This window comes from Schistocerca piceifrons, chromosome 2 (genome assembly GCF_021461385.2).
Source record: "Schistocerca piceifrons isolate TAMUIC-IGC-003096 chromosome 2, iqSchPice1.1, whole genome shotgun sequence".
NCBI classification, from domain to species: domain Eukaryota; kingdom Metazoa; phylum Arthropoda; class Insecta; order Orthoptera; family Acrididae; genus Schistocerca; species Schistocerca piceifrons.
This window is the reverse complement of record NC_060139.1, coordinates 237191566-237211931: the sequence shown is the minus strand read 5'-3', so window position 1 is coordinate 237211931 and position 20366 is coordinate 237191566. Positions and strand designations below refer to the sequence as shown.

General features: G+C 46.9%; 1 protein-coding gene across 1 annotated transcript in view; it reads right to left on the bottom strand.

Annotated features, from left to right (window-relative positions):
* Positions 1–20366, bottom strand: part of LOC124775278 — a 271141-nt gene that overhangs the window by 132529 nt on the left and 118246 nt on the right. The gene's annotated exons all lie outside the window — the stretch shown is intronic.

The window sequence follows — 20366 nt, the reverse complement described above, 5'->3', positions numbered from 1 at the left end:
ATAATGGCTGCAGTGCCTGTTTCTTCCGATGTACATGCATATTCGAAGGAACACATCGTAATTTGGAATAACACAGGCACTGCAACATCGTATTCTTATTCGAGGTTATCGGCGGATCACAATCAAACATCTGCCTGCTCAACTGGATGTCTATTGGTAATGCTGAAACACTTTTCCACCAGTTCGGATACTCTTAACATGTGTGTCAGCTAGTCCCCCGCTGCCTAACGGAAGACCATAAAGAACAACGAAGGACCATCTGCGCGCAATGGCTTGCGAGGCAGACCGAGATAATTTTTTATCAAACATCGTCACAGGCGATGAAACATGCGCCCGTCACTTCGAACGGGAAACAAAACAGCAGTTCCCGAATTGGAGCCACGCCAACTCTCCTTCGAAGAAAATGTTCAAAGACGCACCCTCAGCCGGGAAAGCGATGGCGTCCGTCTTCTGGGACTGTGAGGGGGTATTCTATTTGATTTCCTCCCTCATAGTGCAGCGATCAACTCAGTGTATTGTGGTAACCTCAGGGAGTTCAAGAAACGACTTCATAGTGTTCGTTTGCCCAAAAATGCAAACTTCCCTTTCTCCATGACAGCGGAATGCCTCACACAAGTATGAGCAACCGAGAGGAGCTCACGCTCTACAGCGCGGATCTCGCACCTTCTGACTTGAATCTGTCTGGCCCAATGAAGCGGTACTTGGATGATAGGGAGGTTTATCGATGCTGCAATCCATTGGTTCTGCAGTATCACGTCGATAGAATTTGCTATTTCATTGTATTCTCCATTGTAAGACGCGTACGCGTGGCTGGTGTTAGTGTTAACCCGATGTGGGTGATTTTAAGTTTGTCAAAAGCTTGTGGAGGATAATTGTTTACTCCACGTATGGTTTGAATTGTATTGGAAATTTGTATACTTTACATCTGAAATGGGTGGACTGAAGTGACTAATTATTAACACACTCAAAGATATAGTGGCTGCGAGTGGCAGCAGAGATGCTAAAAAGAGACTGTTGTACATTGTACCTCTGGCTTTGTTTCCCGACTTGCATGTAATTTCTAGTATTTTTTGTTTTGTGTTGTCTTCCTAGCGGGAGTAGAGAGAGGTATATATTGCTGTTTGAAAGGGATAGTGCACCACTGCAATCAGAATTGTGACTTTAATGTGTAGTGTCTATATCCTGTAGAACAGGTGGAAGGATTAAAAACCATTGTAATTCGAAAGAGCTCATATTCATGAATAAACGGCGAATATAACCATTGCCAAAGGCAACAAAACACTAAAAGGTAATTCACATTTTAAAAAAACCGATGCTTCACATCTGACATTATACATACACCAAAAAAAGTTTTGCATCACCTCGGTTCCCAGAACTCATGAAGATAGATGTTGACTGTGGATATCGTATCACATACACCGTCTCTTTGGCTGTTCAGAGACGTCACACAACCCGCCCAATGATGTAAACAACCTTGCATCAGCAGCGCCTATTTGACGGAGAGGGTTCGACAGCCGATCAGTTCGTCATTCCACCAGGAAGGAGCTACACGGCTCGTGTTGTCTGTAGTTCAGCCATGTCTAGACGGTCAATACCGCGGATCGATCGCGTTCGCATTGTTTCTTTGTGCACTCAACTTGGGGCACTCAACAAGGGAAGTGTCCAGGCGTCTCGGAATGAACCAAAGCGATGTTGTTCGGACATGAAGGAGATACAGAGAGACAAGAACTGTCGATGACATGCCTCGCTCAGGCCGCTCAAGGGCTACTACAGCAGTGGATGACCGCTACCTACGGATTATGGCTCAGAGGAACGCTGACAACAACGCCACCATGTTGGATAATGCTTTTCGTGCAGCCACAGGACGTCGTGTTACGGCTTAAATTGTGCGCAATAGGCTGCATGATGCGCAACATCACTCCCGACGTCCACGGCGAGCTCCATATTTGCAACCGTGCAGCGTGGTACAATTGGGCCCAACAACAAGCCGTTCAGGACTTGTTCAAAAAATGGTTCAAATGGCTGTGAGCACTATGCGACTTAACATCTGAGGTCATCAGTCCCCTAGAACTTGAACTACTTAAACCTAACTAACCTAAGTACATCACAAACATCCATGCCCGAGGCAGGATTCGAACCTGCGACCGTAGCAGTCACGTGGACTTGTAACACGTTCTCTTCACCCATGAGTGTCGCACATGCCTTCAACCAGACAGTCGTAGGAGACGTGTCTGGAGGCAACCTGGTCAGGCTGAACGCCTTAGACACACTGTCCAACGAGTGCAGCAGGGTGGAGGTTCCCTGCTGTGGGGTGGAATTATGTGGGGTCGACGTATGTCGCTGGTGGTCATGGAAGGTGACGTAATGGCTGAATGATACATGAATGCCATCCCCTGACCGACAGTGCAACCATAGCGGCAGTATATTGGCGAGGCATTCCTCTCCATGGGTGACAATTCGCGCCCCCATCGTACACATCTTCAAAAGACTTCCTTCAGGATAACGACATCGCTCGACCAGAGTGGCCAGCATGTTCTCCAGACATGAACCTTATCGAACATGCCTGGGATAGATTGAAAAGTGCTGTTTATGGACGACGTGACTCACCAACTACTCTGAGGGACAATGTGGACCAACAGTGCCTTGATGAACTTGTGGATAGTATGCCACGACGAATACAGGAATGCATCAATGTAGGAGGACGTGCATTGGGTATTAGAGGTACCTGTGTGTACAGCAATCTGGATCACCACCTCTGAAGGTCTCGCTGTATAGTGGTACAACACGCAATGTGTGGTTGTCATGAGCGATAAAAAGGGCGAAAATGATGTTTATGTTGATCTCTGTTCCAATTTTCTGTACAGACTCCGGAACTCTCGGAACGGAGGTGGTGCAAACCTTTTTCTGATGTGTGTGTACACTCCTGGAAATTGAAATAAGAACAACGTGAATTCATTGTCCCAGGAAGGGGAAACTTTATTGACACATTCCTGGGGTCAGATACATCACATGATCACACTGACAGAACCACAGGCACATAGACACAGGCAACAGAGCATGCACAATGTCGGCACTAGTACAGTGTATATCCACCTTTCGCAGCAATGCAGGCTGCTATTCTCCCATGGAGACGATCGTAGAGATGCTGGATGTAGTCCTGTGGAACGGCTTGCCATGCCATTTCCACCTGGCGCCTCAGTTGGACCAGCGTTCGTGCTGGACGTGCAGATCGCGTGACACGACGCTTCATCCAGTCCCAAACATGCTCAATGGGGGACAGATCCGGAGATCTTGCTGGCCAGGGTAGTTGACTTACACCTTCTAGAGCACGTTGGGTGGCACGGGACACATGCGGACGTGCATTGTCCTGTTGGAACAGCAAGTTCCCTTGCCGGTCTAGGAATGGTAGAACGATGGGTTCGATGACGGTTTGGATGTACCGTGCACTATTCAGTGTCCCCTCGACGATCACCAGTGGTGTACGGCCAGTGTAGGAGATCGCTCCCCACACCATGATGCCGGGTGTTGGCCCTGTGTGCCTCGGTCGTATGCAGTTCTGATTGTGGCGCTCACCTGCACGGCGCCAAACACGCATACGACCATCATTGGCACCAAGGCAGAAGCGACTCTCATCGCTGAAGACGACACGTCTCCATCCGTCCCTCCATTCACGCCTGTCGCGACACCACTGGAGGCGGGCTGCACGATGCTGGGGCGTGAGCGGAAGACGGCCTAACGGTGTGCAGGACCGTAGCCCAGCTTCATGGAGACGGTTGCGAATGGTCTTCGCCGATACCCCAGGAGCAACAGTGTCCCTAATTTGCTGGGAAGTGGCGGTGCGGTCCCCTACGGCACTGCGTAGGATCCTACGGTCTTGGCGTGCATCCGTGCGTCGCTGCGGTCCGGTCCCAGGTCGACGGGCACATGCACCTTCCGCCGACCACTGGCGACAACATCGATGTACTGTGGAGACCTCACGCCCCACGTGTTGAGCAATTCGGCGGTACGTCCACCCGGCCTCCCGCATGCCCACTATACGCCCTCGCTCAAAGTCCGTCAACTGCACATATGGTTCACGTCCACGCTGTCGCGGCATGCTACCAGTGTTAAAGACTGCGATGGAGCTCCGTATGCCACGGCAAACTGGCTGACACTGACGGCGGCGGTGCACAAATGCTGCGCAGCTAGCGCCATTCGACGGCCAACACCGCGGTTCCTGGTGTGTCCGCTGTGCCGTGCGTGTGATCATTGCTTGTACAGCCCTCTCGCAGTGTCCGGAGCAAGTATGGTGGGTCTGACACACCGGTGTCAATGTGTTCTTTTTTCCATTTCCAGGAGTGTATATGTTTATGTTTTACCAGCAAGGTTTACATCCTGTGGTGAAAATAATATCAAAATTATAACAATACCGATCAAAACCAGATATTAGCCTTCTTTTCTCAAAGGTAACAAACATTCAATAGCCCGGACGTGTATTTATTCTCGCTACGACGGTTAAGGATCTCCTGCCATTTTCATCCCCCCCCCCCCCCCCCGTTTTTCTTTGAGATTGTGCAGAACCATCAATATTATTAAATCGTCGATCGCCGCAGCTGTGGAGTCCCGGGATCGACATCGCCGAGATTCAGAAGAAGAATTTATCCTCCAGCGAATCTCTGTTGATGGAGATACAGAAATAATAATAACAATAATAATTACATTCAGAGTATCTTCAAGATTTTTGTTAGGAAAAGTCCTGCAATTAGCGTCAAAAACATTCGTAATATTCTTGTTTTTTTTTTCATTTTTTATCTCCACAGTCGCCCAGTACAGAACACATTCATCCGAGAGAGAATTAGTACATTACTGCAATTAACTAGGGGAGGGGATACTATAGTTCCGACGTCGACCGGTAGAGCGGCACCATGCAGGCATAAGGGCCCTCCCATTACGGTGGAGTAAGGCCGTCACATTGAATGGAGATTATTTAGAAAAATAGTGGGGGATAATACGGTTAACTGAAATCCTGAAAAAAAGATGTGTTGCATTGCTTATTGAATCCTTCTCTTAATGAAATCCAGTCTTATTTTGACTTAGTTTTGTTTATTCCGGGTTGGGACGCGTTGGTGACCTCGGCGATTTGTTAATTCCTGCTGATGTTGTAGAACATGCTGTATACAGAGTGGTGGGCATACCTGTTGTGCGACAGGACACAGAGATGAGAGTATACGATGGGAACAGTCGTATCAAAGCAGTACACAGCAGACCGCGGTCCACTGGATCCGCAGGTTGCGGAATCTGCACGCGCTAACACAATACATCTTCGGCATTTCGAACCCTTAATGCCACAAATCACTTACACCATCAAATGTCAAATGTGTGTGAAATCTTATGGGACTTTACTGCTTATGTCATCAGTCCCTAAGCTTACACACTACTTAAGCTAAATTATCCTAAGGACAAACACATACACCCAAGCCCGAGGGAGGACTCGAACCTCCGCCGGAACCAGCCGCACAGTCCGTGACTGCAGCGCCCTTAGACCGCTCGGCTAATCCCGCGCGGCACTTACACCATCGCACCTGGCAGAAAAGCCCAAGAAAATTGAAATAAATTATTTTTATGAACGTAAAGAGTCCATTGCGAGACAATGAAAGACCGCACTGAGCGGAACTGCAATGCAGCAGAGCGGCGCATCGCCGCTCTGACCTACACTATGTGATCAAAAGTATCCGGACACCTGGCTGAAAATGACTTACAAGTTCGTGGCGCCCTCCATCGGTAATGCTGGAATTCAGTATGTTGTTGGTCCACCCTTTGCCTTGATAACAGTTTCCACTCCCGCAGGCATACGTTCAGTCAGGTGCTGGAAGGTTTCTTGGGGAATGGCAGCCCATTCTCCACGGAGTGCTGCACTGAGGAGAGGTATCGATGTCGGCCGGTGAGGCTTGGCACGAAGTCGGGGTTCCAAAACATCCCAAAGGTGTTCTATAGGATTCAGGTCAGGACTCTGTGCAGGCCAGTCCATTACAGGGATGTTATTGTCCAGTAACCACTCCGCCACAGGCCGTGCATTATGAACAGGTGCTCGATCGTGTTTAAAGATGTAATCGCCATCCCCGAATTGCTCTTCGACAGTGGGAAGCAATAAGGTGCTTAAAACATCAATGTAGGCCTTTTCTGTAATAGAGCCACGCAAAACAACAACAGGTGCAAGCCCCCTCCACGAAAAACACGACCACATCATGACACCACCGCCTCCGAATTCTACTGTTGGCACTACAAACGCTGGTAGATGAAGTACGCCGTGCATTCGCCATACCCACAGCTGACCATCTGATCGCCACATTGTGTACCGTGATTCGTCACTCCACTCAACGTTTTCCCACTGTTCAATCGTCCAATGTCTACGTTCCTTACACCAAGCGACGCGTCGTTTGGCATTTACCGGCGTGATGTGCGGCTTATAAGAAGCCGCTCGACCATGAAATCCCAGTTTTCTCACCTCCCGCCTAACTGTCATAGTATTTACAGTGGAGTCTGATGCAGTTTGTGATTCCTGTGTGATGGTCTGGATAGATGTCTGCCTACTACACGTCAACAGAGGAGGTCGGCCTGTACGCTTTTGTGCTGTACGTGACCCTTCACGTTTCAACTTCACTGTCACATCGGAAACAATGGACCTAGGGATATTTAGGAGTGTGGAAATCTTGCGTACAGACATATGACACAAGTGACACCCGATCACCTGACCACATTCGAAGTCCGAGAGTTCCGCGGAGCGCCCCATTCTGCTCTCTCACGATGTCTAATGACTACTGATGTCGCTGGTATGGAGTACCTGGCAGTAGGTGGCAGCACAATGCATCAATGAAAAACGTGTGTCTTTGGAGGTGTCCGGATACTTTTGATCACATAGTGAATTTTGTGCACCGTATTCGAACCGCAGCGGCTCGAAAATGTGTAGTAAATTTTGTATGTAAGTAAGTCGTTCGGCAACCTCCGAGTAAAATGGACGAAAGTGACATTGATGTGATAATCATTTCTTTGTTATGTGAGGAAAAAGAGTGTGAACGTTGGTGACCTTGGAAAGAATAGATAAGCGGGGAGCTTTGCATGGTCAGATTTAGAAACATAACTGAAAACAAATACTTTGAATATACCACGCCCAGAAGAATTGCCAGGTAAGAGAGACTGGCTCCTGTGATCGTTAGAAACTCCTCCAAAAACCTGTTTGATGAATCTTACCCTGGTACAGAATTAGATGACCAAACAAAGAAAGTATACGGTTACAAACATAACATAATCACCAGAGTTTCAGAATACGCTTTTGGAATATTATGCCAGTAATTTAGGATTCACTACCGCAAGGCCTGTGTCAGTCCATAACATTACGAAACCTTCCTCTTTCTGGAGGCAAATTTGTAAATAATGCTGTCCAGGTACGGGGTAGACTGAAAGATTATGTCAATGCCCCGCAAGGTAGTTTGGTCTGGCGAAACGACATGGTAAACATGAGATGTCGTCAAGAGAAAATATGCAGTAAAAAATATAATAATAGGTATATAGTCTTAAAAAATAAAGACCTATTCGTCCGTTTCATACAATAAAAAATGAAATTTTTAGCTATCGTACGTTACGTTTAATCCCATTGCCTTGACAATTTCTTTCCAAATGTTTCTTTTGCTGGTATTACTTAAATAACGTTGATCTTGAACGTAATAAGGGGGCTATTCGGAAAGTAAGAAATGGTCGGTCGCGAAATGGAAACCACAGTGAAATTGCGAATAAGCTTTGTACAGATGTGTTGGGAAGTGTCTGTAGTATGGCTGTAGATAGCGTCACATCGATCTTTTCAGTTCTGAGCGCACAGTGAGCGCGTGAATATGCCTAGAAAATAGTGTCTCCTGCCACATGAGGGTGCGAGCCAGGAGATTTCACCTGACTTCATGCAACCCTACACAAGTAACTCTTGTGCATTTCCTTGTTAATGACAGTTCTCGGCCGCACACTGCAGGGGCAGTGAAGACGCTCTTGCATAGTTTTGGATGAGAAGTGTTTGGTCACCCATCATATACGGCGGACTTGGCTCCTTCTGATTTTCATCTCTGCTTAGATAAACTGCTGGTTATGAAGACAACACTTTGGCACAGACAACGAGCTGCTGTCCAGCGTAGAAAACAGCCAGAAAGCGCACAAGGCTGCCTCCTACGACGAGGGTATTCATGTCGAAGTCGCACCGTCGACTACGTAGAGAAGTGCTGGACGGTGTAGCTAACTGGTGCAAATAAAACATTTTTGATTTTCACAGTAGTTTCCATTTCTTGGCCGATCGGACCTTACTTTTCGAATGGCCCCCGTATAACTCTCAACATCCACTTGCATATACAATCAAATCTTCCTCGTCTAAGGGCATTTTGGTAAACTCTCTGTCGCTTTGCACTTCAGAAGAGATACCATTTGAATGTCGTACAGTGTCGCGGCACTTGCTATAAAGCGCTAGCGACAACGGGACTGCGCGGCGTCCCACGGCGCGTCATAGTTGGCCAGCTAACTTTGTCTGGCAGTGCTGCGCCGCGCAATTACGCTGCCAAGTAGTGTGTTCTTTATCATAAGATTACATATAAACAGTACCTGCCCGCGTCGTGCCGCAGCGCTCTGCTGCAGTGCAGTTCCACTCACAAGGGAAGTCTCTCGGCGAGAAACAGGAGTTCGGTGCTCGAATTGTATTTAGAGGTTGTGCATACCACTATGTTTAGGGTTGCGAAAGCATCCGATTGCGTTTACTCTTAGTGTACTCGCTATCGGACTTCAAAAATGTACTTGAGGTCCTCAACAAAATGCATGAAAAAATACTCAGAATCATAATGCGCACATTTAGCGAAAACAATATCTGGACAGTCCTCAGAATGGCATTAAATGGTTCAAGTGGCTGTGAGCACTATGGGGTTAACCTCTGAGGTCATCAGTCCCCTAGAACTTAGAGCTACTTAAACCTAACTAACCTAAGGACATCACACACATCCATGCCCGAGGCAGGATTCGAACCTGCGACCGTAGCGGTCGCGCGGTTCCAGACTGTAGCGCCTAGAACCGCTCGGCCACCCCGGCCGGTCAGAATGGCATTACTGAGCTGCAAAATCGAATGCCACTTGAATCACATTTCTGAATTCTGCAAAACGTGCAGGAGTATTGTACCCAGCGGCTTCCCAGGAATATTGAAGCATAGGCTGATACACTGCAGCACACGGCTGGTAATGAACATTACAGTGCACTTTCATTACGAAAATCCTATTTCCTAATTTAGTGTCGAAGTCATTTGCAAAGAATCCTTATAAAGTTTGTTATCATTCTCGCATATATTTTATGTTCCCAGAACAAATACCCGTCCAAAGGCGGGTACGTCTTTTGTTGTTTTTGGCGGAATGATAATGCATTCAAAGCGTTTACCCGCAAATGAATCATTTACTATTGTTGTGTCCTTGTGAGCACTCCAAGAATCACAAAATTAGTATACAGTTCTGGTTATCCGCGACATTGTCATTAACAACATTCACTTTTTTTAAAAAAAAGTTTCAAGTGGTCCTTTGACATTTTCTCTCTTTTGTTAGGCCTTTGCAAATGTGTGTTTGGTGGAAGATTGTCTTCAATAGCCTTTTTACTTTCGGGCCAAAAGTTTTTTTCCTGAAGACAAATACACAGTTTTTTTTATTAGCTGTCCACTCAGTGAAGTCTAACGTCTATTGTATGAGTTGTGTTGTGTGCAGACTGGACCAAGGCAACTGTTGATTTTTCTCCTTTTTTAGAACGTGTCGTACCAGATCCGCTTCGATCAGAGTTCAAATGTAGTGTGGCAGCATCTGGAAATTTGCAGTTTTCTAGTTTACTTCTCCGACAAAACGGACCCCAGACTGGCGAATGTCTTGGGCTTCCTGTACATCTCTAGCTGTCATGAAAGCAGTGGTGAGTCTATGACAGATTCTGTATTCTTCCTTGAGACGTGCGGTGAAAGCCGCAGAACATTCAAACTCTGTGTACCCAGTTTCTCTTGCTTTTTGCATTGTCCAGAACTAGGGGACTTAACATGTCAGGTCATCAATCCCCTAGAACTTAGAACTACTTAAACCTAACTAACCTAAGTACATCACACACATCCATGCCCGATGCAAGATTCGAACCTGCGACCGTAGCGGTCGCGCGGTTCCAGACTATAGCGCCTAGAACCGCTCGGCCACCCTGGCCGGCTGGTTTCGTTCCTTTTTGCTGTATAAAGGGTGACAATTATTGAACTACATGAAAAAAAGTAAATTATTTGCAACTACGCGGCGTGCGCACACTTTTTTCAACATGCAAACGTCACTACAGATATTTAAATTTATGTTCAGAGATCTTCGATAAGCCTGCCATCAAATGGCGATGATGTGGCGCAGACGAATAGCGAAATTCTACATGAACAACTGAAGTGTCGGAACATCATTACTGTCGATGACCTTCTGAATGACTGTTTTCGGCTCAGCAATGGTTTTGGAGTTATTTCTGAACACGTTGTCTTTAATATAGCCCCACAAGAAGGAGTCGTATGTGTTCAGATCCGGAGAATATGGCGACTAATCGAGGCCCATGCCCATGGCCTCTGGGTATCCCAGAGTCAGAATACGGTCTCCAATGTGCTCCTCCAGGACATCAGGACATCAAACACTCTCCTGCTTCTATGGGGTCGAGGTCCGTCTTGCATGAGCCACATCTTGTAGAAATAAGAGTCACATTGGATAATGGTGAGGAAATCATCGTCCAAAATATTCACGTACCTTTCGGTAGTCACCGTGCAATCAAGGAATATCCAACCGATTATTCCGTGACTGGACGTTGCACACCACACAGTCACCCGTTGAGGCTGAAGAGACTTCTCGATTGCGAAATGCCGATTCTCAGTCCCGCGATTGGGCCAGTATTGCTTCTTGACGAATCCATTTCACGTGCAAATGGCCGACAAGAAAGAGGCGCGTGCGTATGCTTATACTAATTCCCATCATGCCCCGCGGCCATACGTGCAGTTTGAACGTCCTAAAGCAAGCCGTTATGACGATTTTATTTCATATAGTTCAATAATTGTCACCCTGTGTGTATGACAATACTGACGGACTATAGTAAACACGTCAATTTCTTGCTGGGCTAACTGACTGGCGCGTTAACCCCTCCCCCCTCCTTTCCAGCAAGTCTGCACGCGCTGTTGTGCACAGATCAAGAATAATACAATGACGCCATCGCAGATTTGGTTAGAAGTGTGAGATGGGTCTGCGTATAAATGTTTAAATACAAATCCCAGTCCGAGCCGAGAGAAGTTTCTTGTATTAACTTAATACGGCCACAATGTAAATCTAAAACAAAACTCTAACAATGTCCCTTGCTGTGCAACGCGCGCTGCTGTAGGGTCCAAACGTAGTGGGATGCGGACATTATTACCACGAGGTATACTCATACCATTTTTTTTTTTTTTCGTCAGTGTCATTCAGATTTTGGTGACGACAACTAGCACAGAATTTGGGCTCCCTTTGATTTATAGGCCTCGATTGTGAAGCCTTTTTACAGTGGAAATGGCATACACACTAAGATACGACCGAAACGACCCGTTTGTAGATTCTCTTGAAAAGCCACCTGTTGGATTTCTGTGGCTGCTTTCCAAAGCCCGACCACGGCGTGGACAGGCCTAATCGAGTCTATTGCGGCCGAGAGTAATGTCGAGCCCGGGAGACGGCTCTGCTTTCATCGGCCCTCGGCTTTACAGCCGCCGTTGCCGGGAACTGGCGGTCAATCAGCGGCTCCAGCGACAGCCGGACACGGTTTTTGCTGGAGGCGCCGTGCCGTGTCCTGTCCCCGCGTCGCGCCAACGCCCTCCGCCTCGCCTTTGACGACGCACCGTCCGCTGTGAAAGGAGTATGTTTTGCGGTAGCGTCCACTTGACGCAGCGCGGCTCCCGGCGTAATTGGTAATGCACGCCCCTGCCGCCGGCTCGCGCCATTGTGCGCTTCACAAAGCGGCGTAATGAATAAGCGCGCCGAAAGACACCTCGGCGTGAATGGCCCCGGATTACGTACGGGAGCGGGTCCGTCTGGGTGGTCCTAGGGCGCTGCCGGCCGCGGCTTTTCAATTAACGCTGCCAGAGCCATCTGCTGCTCCGCGCTCCTGGATAACGCCCGGCTTATCTCGCCATCTTATCGGCCACATCTCCGGCGTTTAAAGACCGACTGGCGCCAGTTTCTCATTAGCAGGCTCCGGTTCAGTGACCCGCGGATTGCTCCGAGGCTCCAGCGGAAGGTAGGCGATGCCCGCCGATTGCGACAGCGAGAAAAATGGCTGCACTCTGAGGCTAGTCTATTGCAACAGAAAGACTGAGCGAGGGTGGCAGATACATAACAAACTCATTACAACGACACGCCCTACAGCTGGAGCAAGCGGCAGCCGTTGCCATTGGGAGAACACAGTGTTTTCAGGTATTCCGTTCTTTATAGCTCATCGGATTCAGAACACCCTCAGGTGGAGTTTTCATTTGCGAGTTTATGTATTTTTAATTAATACTGGCTGTACCCGGCCACTCTTTGCTGTGGCTAAGCCTGCTTAAATTGAATAGAAATAAAAAAGAAAGCACACTTTCTAAAATACATGGGAATTCGATGTACGTCCTAATCCCCTTCTCTCACCTGGGTTCATCTCCTCCTCCCCCTCCCACTGTCCACCTTCTCCTCCCACCTCTCTCTCTCTCTCTCCATCTCCTCCTGCCCCCTCTCTCCCCCACTCTCTAAGTCCTTCACATGCTCCCCCTTCCTCTGTCCATCCTCTCCTCCCCCTCTCTCCATCTCCTCGTGCCCCTCTCTCTGTCCATCACCGCCTTCCCGTTTTCTGATTTACTCCCACCCTTCTGTCCATCCCTTCTTCCTCCCTCTCTCTGACCTTGAGCTTTGTTTATTGTTATTGCAAATTCAGACTCTGTAGAATTATTCTAATCATAAACAAATAAGCCATAAGTACAACTTCCCCGTTTGCTAACAAAGTTTTACTATCGTATGTTTTATAACGTTTCTCTATTATTAAATTTATATAAATTATCTATTACTTATATTTAAACATAGAGAATTGTTTATAAGAGATAAGAAAGGGGAGCTGGCTGTTAGTGTGAAGGAGAACTGTCGGATTTTTGCAGAGTACATTCACGACCTGCTGAACTGTGAACCACCTGAAGACGAGCTGGAACTGGGGAGTGACACAGAAGAGAGAGACAGCCACGCCCTCCAACCAGGGATGAAGTCGCACATGCCATAAGCAATCTAAAGAATGGAAGATGGAGAAGATGGTATAGCAGCCTAGATGATAAAGTGGGGAGGCAACAAAGCAATAGACAACATGACTAACATAATCCACCTGATCTGGAGAACAAAGAAGTTGCCAGAAGGAGGGAAGAATGCAATTGTAGTACCGATACATAAGAAGGGGGACAAGAGAGATGCAAACAGCTACAGAGGAATATCGCTACTAGAGGTCGGATTAGAGGTCAGATACAAGGTGCTGTCAAAACTATTGTTCAAGAGAGTAGAAAAACAGGTATAAATTACAGTTGGCGAGATTCAGGACGGGAAGAGGTTGTATAGAACAGATATTTATCATGAAGCAACTGATGGAACATGAGGCCCTAAAAAACAAAAAGACAGTAACAACTTTCAGTAATAACAGGCGTATGACTCCATCGACAGACAGACTCTTGTTAGGATTCTGAAGAACAGAGGACTTAATGAAACTACGCAAGAACTCATACAAGAAATTCTGACAGACACAAAAGCAAGGGTGAGATTCAGAGGAGCATTGTCAGAAGAATTTGAGATCAAGACTGGTGTTAAACAGGGAAATGGATTGTCACCATTGTTGTTCAATATAGCACTGGACGAAGTGATCAGGTAATGGAGAGCAATAAACGATGAAATGGGAATACCGAAGACCCATGTGGGGGATAAAAAGGACGACAGGGCTCAAGTGGACTACCTAGCCTTTGCAGACGACATAGCAATAGTAAGTGAGACGGGAGAAGACGCAAAGACACAACTCGACAACTTAAGTAAGGTAGCCACAAAGGTGGGACTGAGGATCGCCTATAACAAGAGAAAGACATTAAATACCACTGCAGACTGGGATACACCGGAAGGCACTGTGCAAATGGCGGACAAATTTAAATACCTGGAACAATTTATAACAAGAAGGAACAGGAGCAATGAGGGAATAACAGAGAGGATAAAGAAGATGAGGCCAGCCTTCTGCATGACGAGAGAGGTATACAATAAAAAGTATCCACAGAGGCGAAAATAAGGCACTACAAAGCAACAGTGAGGAATGCAGCATTATATGCTGCTGAGACGATGACACTAGCAAGAAATGAGGCAGAACGACTAAAGAAAGACGAGAGAAAAATACTGAGAAAAATACCAGGTCCCAAAAGAGGTGGAGAGAGGTGGATGCGAAGACCTAGGGAAGAATTGTACCGGAACATGAGAACAATATCCGGGGAACTCAAGACTCAAAAGGGCAAGGTTTGCTGGACAAGTAGTTAGGATGAGTATGGACAGAATGACGAAGAGAGTGTGGGAAACGACAGGGAGGACAAGGGGAAAGACAGGAACCAAGTGGGTTGTTGAACTTCGGAAGGACTGGTTGGAATTGGAATCATGGTCGAAGGAAAGGAAAATTGGAGGAACAAATATACACCGACCAATATGCCGGAGATCAACGACAGAGAAGAATACAGGAAAAGATTAGAGTGTCATTAGTGGAGCCGACAGGAGAAAAGGACACCGAAGATCTCGGAAGAAGAGCGGGAGAGAGGAAGATACAGAATAAAGAGGTTCTGGGAGAAGAAGAGGAAAATGCAGTCCACGAAGGAGCTACCCGTGGTCCTACAGAGGCCATAAAGCAACAAGAAGAAGATTTAAAAAATAAGCAAATAGAAACAAGCTCGTATACCAACGAAATGTCGTGTCAAAATTTCAAAGCAATCGGTCAAGAATTATCGGAAACTAACAATTTTGAACAAACGCAACATTTACAGTTACATGACGTCTATCCTTTAATTACATGTACACCTGATGGCGTTCCAGTAGACATACAAGAATACGTGAGTATCCGAATCCAATATTAAGTCAAAATTTCAAAGCGATCCGTGCAGAACTTTCGGAAATTTGAGATCTTGAAGAAATTAACATCTACGTTTGTGCTCATGTAGGAATTGTAAATGTCCCTAATCGCAAACCTCCGCAAGTTTTTGACGGAATGCTTTGAAATTCTGGCAGAACGTTGCACTGGAATACACATGTCGTTTTGTACAGTATATCTATTTTTAATGTATTTAATATATAATATTTATAAATTTAATAACAGGGAAGCGTTTACGTTTTGTATACAGGGTGGAGGAAAATTTTGTCACAAAATTTTAACCTGCATAGTTGATGCCAGTAGGAACCAAAATTACTAATGTTGTGTAGGTCGACAACGCACAGTTTTTAAACTACGGGAACTTGGCGCCACGTGCTCCGATTGGCCGCGGGATTGCCCTGTTGCCGGATGCTCTGGGCAACGCATGACGGCGAATGCTTTGCCTGCCGGAGATCGCGACGTATCCAAGGCGGCCCGCACGCTCGGTGGCAGCGCGCCAGCCTTCCACTCTGGGGGCCTGGGGGCGAATCCGCCGGCGTCCCTACACATCCATTGTAGTTTCATGTTAAGACGTACCGGGAATAAACCCGCCAACAGCTGTTATTTCACATACAGGAAGTCTTTTACAAATTGTGTCGGCCCTGAAAAGGGTCTTTTTTTGTAGCTAGGACATTGTTTACTTAGAGCACATGCACCAACTGGCGACCCTCTTATGCGACACAAGCTTGGTAACATCGAACGGTGTTTTTCCGAACTCTTTCTAAGATTCCTGGCATTGATGTGATTGGCTGTGGTTCACGTCCAGGTGAGTGAACTACGAGGTGCATTCAAGTTCTAAGGCCTCCGATTTCTTTTCTCCGGACTGGAAAGAGATAGAAACATGCGCATTGTTTTAAAATGAGGGCACGTTCACTGTCAATACGTCCCAGAGATGGCAGCACCATACGGCAGATGGAATTTTACCGCCAGCGGCGAGAATGAGAACTGTTTTAAATACTTAAAATGGCGACGTTTTCCTTACTCGAACAGCGTACAATCATTCGTTTTCTGAATTTGCGTGGTGTGAAACCAATTGAAATTCATCGACAGTTGAAGGAGACATGTGGTGATGGAGTTATGGATGTGTCGAAAGTGCGTTCGTGGGTGCGACAGTTTAATGAAGGCAGAACATCATGTGACAACAAACTGAAACAACCTCGGGCTCGCACAAGCCGGTCTGACGACACGATCGAGAAAGTGGAGAGAATGGTTTTGGGAGATCGCCGAATGACTGTTGAACAGATCGCCTCCAGAGTTGGCATTTCTGTGGGTTCTGTGCACACAATCCTGCATGACGACCTGAAAATGCGAAAAGTGTCATCCAGGTGGGTGCCACGAATGCTGATAGACGACCACACGGCTGCCCGTGTGGCACGTTGCCGAGCAATGTTGATGCGCAACGACAGCACGAATGGGACTTTCTTTTCGTCAGTTGTGACAATGGATGAGACGTGGATGCCATTTTTCAATCCAGAAACAAAGCGCCAGTCAGCTCAATGGAAGCACACAGATTCACTGCCACCAAAAAAATTTCGGGTAACCGCCAGTGCTGAAAAAATCATGGTGTCCATGTTCTGGGACAGCGAGGGCGTAATCCTTACCCATCGCGTTCCAAAGGGCACTACAGTAACAGGTGCATCCTACGAAAATGTTTTGAAGAACAAACTCCTTCCTGCACTGCAACAAAAACGTCCGGGAAGGGCTGCGCGTGTGCTGTTTCACCAAGACAACGCACCCGCACATCGAGCTAACGTTACGCAACAGTTTCTTCGTGATAACAACTTTGAAGTGATTCCTCATGCTCCCTACTCACCTGACCTGGCTCCTAGTGACTTTTGGCTTTTTCCAACAATGAAAGACACTCTCCGTGGCCGCACATTCACCAGCCGTGCTGCTATTGCCTCAGCGATTTTCCAGTGGTCAAAACAGACTCCTAAAGAAGGCTTCGCCGCTGCCATGGAATCATGGCGTCAGCGATGTGAAAAATGTGTACGTCCGCAGGGCGATTACGTCGAGAAGTAACGCCAGTTTCATCGATTTCGGGTGAGTAGTTAATTAGAAAAAAAATCGGAGGCCTTAGAACTTGAATGCACCTCATAGAACCTTGAAGAATCTCCACAGGAAAAAGTCCGGTGGCCTGATGTCTGGTGATCGTGGGGGCCATGTCCTACGAGCACCTCTGCCAATTACCCGGCCGTCGAAGAGTTCATTTATATATCCGCGCACAGCACGAATGTTATGTGCTGGCGCTCCATCATGCTGCAGTCCAGGGGAACATCTTCCAGAGGCCCGGTAGAGTTTCTTGCAAAAAGTCAAGGTAATTTGCTCCGGTAAGTCGAGGAGGTAGATGGAACGGCCCAATCAGATTGTCACCCACAATGCCTGCCCAAATGTTGAGCGAAAATCGTTCCTGGTATCCGTGGACGAAAGTGACGTGAGGACTTCCCCTTGCCCAGTAATGAACGTTTCGAGTGTTGTAAACACCATCCGGATGGAAGGTGCACTCGTCGGTATACAACAGAATGGCGGGGAAGTCGGGATATGTGCAACACGTCGCAGAAACTACCGGCAAACCCTAGCGTGTGTTCATAGTCCGCCACAGGATTTAGGTCTTGTGCAAGGTGGGAACTAAATGGATGCTGGCCGTCATCCCTCACAATCTCCCAGACTAACCGATGAGTGGCCCCCATGTCGGATCCAACCGCTCGAGTACTTGTTGTAGGTGCTTCGTCGAAGCGCTCGAGAACAGTCTCTTCAAATGCAGCAACCCGACGTGTTCGAGGTCTTCCAGCATCACCATGATATCCCGATAATGAACCTGTTTCGCCAAGTCGCCGGTAAATTGCTGTAAACGTTTGCTGGCGTGGGTGACGTCTTGCTGAGTACCTTTCCTCATACAACAGTCGAGCTTTATGCGCATTACCGTAGGCTAGTCCATAAACAAAATCCATATCTCGTTATTCAAACGAATACTGTGCCGCCATGCTTACTGTATGACTAAATCGCAGGTGACGTGTGTGTGCTCCGAAGCGGAGCTTACATGTGAACGCCTCTGACGTGAGTTGGAGACAAACAGCAAGACCTATTCGACACGTGTGCGTATCACGATGGGGCAGTGACTGCCGGTCAACCGACGAACGGCAACAGGGCAATCCCACGGCCAATCGGAGCGCGTGGCGCCAAGTTTCCGTAGTTTAAAAATGGTGTGTTGTCGACGTACACATTAGTAACTTTGGTTCCTACTAGCACCAGCTATCTAGGGTTAAAATTTCGTGACACAATTTTTCTCCACCTTGTACATTTATATACATATAAAAAGGTAAATGTTCAAAATCGTATATCTCCCTAAGTTGTTTTGAAATTTTGACACAACTTTGCATATATAATCAAAATTTCCTTCGAGGGAGCCGGGTACGAACATGGTGAACGATGTGCCTCCATTGGTTTCTGTCCTGGTACAGCTTTTCCCACTCCCCTATATCCCATGTTACTCCTCTCCTCTTGAGATCTTCCTTAACCTGGTCTGTTCGTCTCTCTCTCTACGCCGTCCGACTGATCTTCTTCGTGGTACCTCCATCTCCAAATACTGGCGTGGAGTTCAGGTCGGGTGCATTCGCTTCACATGAGCGAACCACTTAAGTCTCAAAGCACTCATCCTCTCCTCTATAGTCAATGTCACCTGCAGGTCTCTCCTTACATTATCATTCCTGACTGTCTCTCCTAGTTTTTTGTAGAGTTGGCCTAAGAAACTTTATTTCACATGCTTGTATTTGACTCTCTACTCTCTTATTTATGTACACAGGCCTCTAGACTATACATCATAATTGGCAGGAGATAAGTTTTATACATGGTCTGTTTGGCCCTTCCTTGTCCCTATATATAGGTACCACTAACAAGTATATACACCACGAGGCCCACGCACGCCGTCCTACTTTTACGTAAGTTAATCTATCTCGGACACCACAGACGCCGAAACGCTTGTCTAATCATAACAGTTAAGGGGCTCCATACCAGCAGAGAGGAGACCCTGCTAAAAGTATGACCTGCGCTTGAAAACAGCCACTTTACAGCTGTAACTGGTCCTACAGCTCGTCGCTAGGAAACTTGCTTGCTTCAGGAAGGGTATCGGGTTCAGTTCCTGGGCTCGAGAAACATCTCTGTGCAGAAGAATGATTGTCCCTGACCAGAACAATATGCACAAGGGCCAAAGCGTATTAATTATCTGTTTCGAGGCATATCAACAAACGACAGCTGATTTATTAACAACACATAGTGCACCAGTGCGTGCTTCACAATTGACAGTATTACGTAAATGCTATCATATCTTTGATTGCAATAAAGAACAATGATTATAATGAATATCATACACGGTGCTCCCTTAAACCTATGTTACTGACTGACAGATCTTCTGTAATTGCATTATTCGTAATACAAATGTTCAAATGCATGTCCGCCTCATAGGATTCATTAATGTAAGTGCCTCTCGGTATTAGCATGGACACCTCTTAACATTTCTGCAAATACTGAAGCGCAAGCATGACGTATTCATTCTTTTAACACACCTGGATTTTCCGGTTCCGTTTCGTAAACCGTGGTTTGATAAAACCCCATCTGGCGATCTCGCTGGCCATCAGATGCAACCACAACGACCTATCCACCGTTCAGGGTGCATATTGTTGAGATATTCCCTAAAGCCTCTACAGCGAAGGGGTGGTGCACCATCGTGCTGAAACCAGTGACTCACAGCTAACTGAAGCGGGATGTCTTCCAGGAGATGCCCAATATTCAGCTCATTCTGCAGGAATTGCAAATACAGCCGACCAGTTAGTCTGGGAGACAAAAAGCTGGTAGAGTGATGTGGTCTCCTAGAATGGCGCACCATACGCTAACACCCCAGCGCACTTGCATGTGATGCGGTCGCATCTAGTGAGGATTTGCAGCTCAGTAATGTACACTCATGCTCATAAATTAAGGATAATTGCAGAATGTGGTGCCACTCAACGTGGCACTACACAAAACTGGCGCTAATAGCATAGGCACATAGGGAACACACACGACACTGATATGTAACCCCACGGTATTGGTGATAAGTTGAGAAAACCGCCCCGAAACACATGTGCTACAAAAAGCCACAGTTTCCTGCGCATGTACCCCGA